This window comes from Tenrec ecaudatus, chromosome X (assembly GCF_050624435.1).
Source record: "Tenrec ecaudatus isolate mTenEca1 chromosome X, mTenEca1.hap1, whole genome shotgun sequence".
In the NCBI taxonomy this organism is placed as follows: Eukaryota; Metazoa; Chordata; class Mammalia; order Afrosoricida; family Tenrecidae; genus Tenrec; species Tenrec ecaudatus.
In genome coordinates this window covers 46,444,734-46,449,986 of record NC_134548.1, presented here as the reverse complement: position 1 = coordinate 46,449,986, position 5,253 = coordinate 46,444,734, and the positions used below count along the sequence as shown (strand labels likewise).

Below are 5,253 nucleotides of genomic sequence, written 5' to 3'. Positions count from 1 at the left end.
TGGGTCAAGTGCATCTTAGCCCTTAAAGTAACACCCTTGCTTTTCCATACTCTATAGAGGTCTTGCGCAATAGGTTTACCTAATGCGATACATCTTTTAATCTCTTGACTACTACTTCCATGAGCGCTGATTGTGGATCCAAGCGAGATGAAATCCTTGACAACTCTTCCGTCTTTTCACCTGCCTGTTTATGATCACCAGGGCTCTAAGCATCCCTTCTTCACCCATCATTCTGAGTTGGACCCAATGATGCTGCCACTCCCCTAACGGCAGGTAAGAGGCTGAAACATTGTTAGAGAGCCTGCCTGCTTGTGTCCATAATCCTATTCCGCAGCTCACTGGGCTGACCTTACCTTTGACCTTCTCCAGTGTAGCAGTTCTGCTGCTCTGCACTAAGGTTCAAATAAAATTAAAAAGAGAATCATCGCCTTGAAAATCCTCCAGTTTTCTTACCTATCTGAGTGGTCATAAAGGAGGGAAGCAAAATTGAAACTAATTTCAATGCTTTTGTGGCACATGATCTAGTTTCAAATAACTATGGGGAGGAAAACAAATTGAAGAAAACCTTTGCATCGAAAATTAAACATTTCTACTGGGTAGAAAGGAAAGACCAAACTGGGACTATCAAATGACGCAAACTGTAGTGGTACTGTCCTTATAACCAAAACTTTGCTCCAGGAAATTATGTGTGTTTGTGTGTATGTCTGTGTGTAGGCCCTGGGTGGCTCAAGTAGTTTAAGCACATGTCTGCTAACAGAAATGTTGGCTTAACCCCACTCAGAGCTGCCTCAGAAGAAAGGCCTGGTGATCTGCTTCCAGAAAGTTACCGCCAAGAAAATCTTAAGTAGAGCAGTTCTACTCTAACATATGGAGTCAAATGAGTCAGAGTGGTACCGTGTGTGTGTGTGTGTGTGTGTGTGTGTAGGTGGAGAGAGCTTGGACACACAGTTTTGTATTTGTTTCTCCTTCTCTGCTCCAGACACCTCCTATTTGTACACATACACACACACACACACGCAGGGTGACAAGACCGTTCTGCAGGGAAGGAAGGCATAGGCATTCAACACAACAAGGCCGTCGGTGCCCTGTTTCACTTGATGAAGGGCAGAGGAGGCAAATGCCCAGTAGAAAACGGGAAGGGAATTCCGTGGCTGCCTCAGTCAATACCTTTCATTCCCAGCTGAAAAACTCTTGGTTTGGGTTCCCCAGAAAGAGACCTAGGACAAGAATTCAAATACACATTTGTTTGGGAGGTGAAGACAAGCAGCACAGCAGGGGAGCAGTGGATGAGACAGAGAGGGATGAACAAAAAAACAGTGTGATTGAGGGTTTTCGGGGACAAAAGACCCCAATCTCAAATACAATTTAAACAGAATATTTATTACGTCTTAAAAAGGGTCAAGACAACACAAAGACACAGGCACAACATCCGGATGGAGGCCGTTATCACGAGGCCATAATGGCTTCCAAAGATTCATAGCTACACAGGTGCTTAAATAAAACATTGAGCACACACCAAAAAAAGGAAGTTGTCACAAATTTGTGTCTGAGTTACGGGTGGGACTGCAAGAGCAGGAACATTGGGAACAGAACCATGATTGGGACACATACATTAGATGAGACCGAAGAGCTTAAAAGAATGGTCCAGGGCCTTCCCCATGACTGATAGTGTATGACTGCTGACTATTCAGCTCCCAGTACTGTCCATCAAGGACAACCAATCAAACCCCTACGGGCGACTGCCCCTCCCTGGCTGGTTGGAGAGGGGTGGGGTAGCCCACTTTCCAATGCACTCTCTGAGGGCAACGCTAGTCACATCCTGGTCGGTGATCTCAATCGAAGGAGGGACTCTGCACCTGGATTGTGGGTTTTTGCTGTCCTCTATAGACACCTGCAAATGCAGTGCTCAGAATGTAAACCCTCTTGATGCTGGCTGACAGAGGGACTCGGGGCTGCCTTTCACTGATCAGCCAAAGACAGAGGCCAGGGTAACTCCAGAAATTCTAAGCATATAGCTACAAACACTAATAAAAGGAAATGGTGGGATTTGCTTCCTCAAACTGCTTTCAAGAGTCAGTACAAATAATAATATAAGAGAATGTGCTGTGATTCTGTCCTGCGCTCCGGTCTATAGCAACGGCAGTGTTTTACCTCCGTTGTTCGTTTCTCTCACCAAAGTGCGTGTCACCACTTTGGAAGATTTGGTGGATATGGATATGAGTGGATAGATTCAGTGGATATGGAAGATTCAGTGGATATGGACATGAGTTGCCTGAGGCCCCAAATGATCTTTTCATTTGTGAATTAAAGGCCGACAAAGGTGATCACTTTAAGGTGGACAATGATGAAAATGTGAACCAGTTATCTGTAAGAAGGGTCAGTTGAGATGCTGGTGCAAAGGATGAACTGCACATTGTTGAAGCAGAGACCATGAGTTATGAAGGCACTCCAATTAACATAACACTGGCAACCTTGAAAATGTCTGTACAGTCAAGTCTCCCTCGAGGCTTTGAAATAGCCCCACCCGTGGTCTTATGGTTGAAGTGTGGCTCAGGGCCTGTTGCATATTAGTGAACGACATTTAGTAGCTGTGGAGGAAGATGCAGAGTCAGATGATGAAGGGGGGGAGGATATGAAACTTTTAAGTAAATCTGGAAAGCCATCTGCCCCCACAAGCGGGAACAAGGTTCCACAGAAAAAGGCAAAACTTGATGCTGCTGCTGCTGTTGCTGCTGCTGCTGGTGGTGATGATGATGACGATGGTGATGGAGATGATGACGATGACGACGATGACGATGATTTTGATGATGAAACCAGAAAAAGCTCCATTGAAGAAATCTATACGGGATACTGTTGGGTCAGGTACTGGTTGGAGAACATTAGAAGCCTGCCTGCCCCCATAGGACCAAAGATCAATGAGCCACCTCCCTCAGAGTCAAAGGTAGTCCAAGCACCGCCCTCCCTCCGAATTTTTATGGATGGAGGTGGCTTACAGCCTCCGCAGCTGTAACTCCTTCCCCTTCCTCCTTATTTGCCTACCTGCCGGTTTCTACCCACTCCCTTTATTGTTTTGCCCTTGCCGCCTGACCAGCTTAAAACTCGCTCTCCACCACAGAATTCTCGGATCCCAAGATGGGGGCCTGTGGAGTTCGCCCGGGAGTGCAGGGTTCTCGTCTTGTTCCCTCTCTGCTCTCCCCTCCCTTGACTTTGTGGACTCCCCGCTGGAGTCTGTGAATTTCCCCCAGGAAGCGCAGAATAAACTCTTTTTCATTCTCTCTGGCCTGGCCTCGGTTTATCTTTACGACGAACTGAATAGATACTCCAGCCAAAAATGCACAAAAATCAAGCCAGAATGGAAAAGACTCAAAACCAGTAACACCAAGATCCAAAGGTCAAGAACCCTTCAAAAAACAGGGAAAAACTCCCCAAACACCAAAAGGCCCTAGTTCTGTAAAAGACATTAAAGCAAAAATGCAAGCAAGTATATGTATGGCCGGATCAATGCCAGGCAGGCTTCTAGCAGCAAGTGACCTTGAATCTCCACAACCCCTGTGGAGCTGACCAGAGCTGGCTGACACAACTAGCAGCAAGTGACCTTGAATCTCACACACACACCTGCGGAGCTGACCAGAGCTGGCTATGTAACCTGTCAGCAGCTTGGCAAGTTTTTTCTTTCTTTTACTCACGGCCCGTTTTGTTCACGGTCCATTTGGCTCAGTGCCTGCTTTGTTCTCGGCCTGCTCTGCACCCGGCATGAATACAGCTGGGACCAGGAAGATACCTTACATTCCAGAAACCCAGACATACTATCTCCCAATCCCTGACTATCTTATATGGACTCAAAACAACCCAGTCACATGTTCTCTGGCCATATAAGCACCACCCCTGTAGTCTGGAGCGCGACTCCCCCAACCCAGACACTGTGGACCATGGGACTTTGCCCAGGCTGGGTTTTTCTCCCCAATAAAGCCTGTTTTCTCGAATTCGACTGATTTGGTCTCTGGTGCCTCTCGGCTACCTTTCAGTATAGAAAAGGGTGGTTCTCTCCCTAAAGTGGAAGCCAAATTCATCCATTATGTGAAGAATTGCTTCCAGATGACGGACCAGGAGGCTGTTCAAGATCTCTGGCAGTGGAGGAAGCCTCTTTAAGAAAATAGTTTGAACAGTTTGTTAGCTTTTTCCGTCTTATTTCATTTCTGTAACTGTTGCTATCTGGTCGTCCTTTTTTAGAATGCAGAGTGAGCACTTTCCCTACCATGTCTGATCAATGTTGTCCAGGTTCCTTTGACAAGAATATGTCTAAAATGCCTGTTAGTTTGTAAAGATGGAACTCCACCCATGCTTGGTTCTAAGCATGTATGGAATGTTATGGCAGGACAGAGTAGTAGCAGTGGGCAGACAAATGGAAATGGTGGGGAGACAAAAATATACACGTGAAATAAAAATCAGTATTTTAATAAAGTTTAAAAAAATGAATGCACTGGGTCATGAGGAACAAAATATCCACATTTGAGACAATGTCAGGGTCCCAGTCTTGCTTTTTTTGTGTGAACAAAAAAAAAGAAAAGAAAAAATATGCTGAGCAAAGCAAACCAATCACAAAAGGACAACTATATGAGCTCACTTATCTAATGGGGCAGGAAAAGGCAGATGAACAGAGAGCAGTCTGTGCTGTCAATAAGCTGTATACCTATAAAAAGTTGAAATGGCAAACAAATTATATGATTAGAAAAAAAGATTCAGTGCAAATAAACAATTATGTGGCAGGTTCCGGGGGAAATAACAGATTTCAAGATGATCAGAGGGCCTTCAAAGAATGGGACAAGAGGAGCAAGGTTAACAAGAAAACATCCCCCACCCCCCCCAAAAAAAGAAACATTTCCCCAAGAGATTATCAGACCACTGATTGATATCTTCATTACTCCTGGGCTGTTTTGCAGAAGATCAGGTAAATGAAATTCCTTATGTGTGAGCTTTTATAACTCTCCACAACCAGGGTCCAGGGTAGAAGGGAAGTGTGTGCGATACACAAAGGCTTTTCCCAGTTTGTCTCCCCCAAATATATGTCAGATCTAGGACACTGCTTGAAACACATGGTAAATGATTGTAGCACATTCTGACGCAAGCTGCATAGAAGTTATCTCCCTGAAGACATCAGCCATCCAGAACAATCAGACTATTACTTAACCCACCACAGGTGGGGCCCACACCCTACTGATAAGGATAGTGATTGTTTCCCTGGAGAGCCCAAAG

General features: G+C 45.3%; 1 pseudogene; it reads left to right on the top strand.

Annotated features, from left to right (window-relative positions):
- Window positions 1–2,239: 2,239 nt before the first annotated feature.
- LOC142434978 (nucleophosmin-like) lies at window positions 2,240–4,149 on the top strand (annotated as a pseudogene).
- The last annotated feature ends 1,104 nt before the right edge of the window (window positions 4,150–5,253 follow it).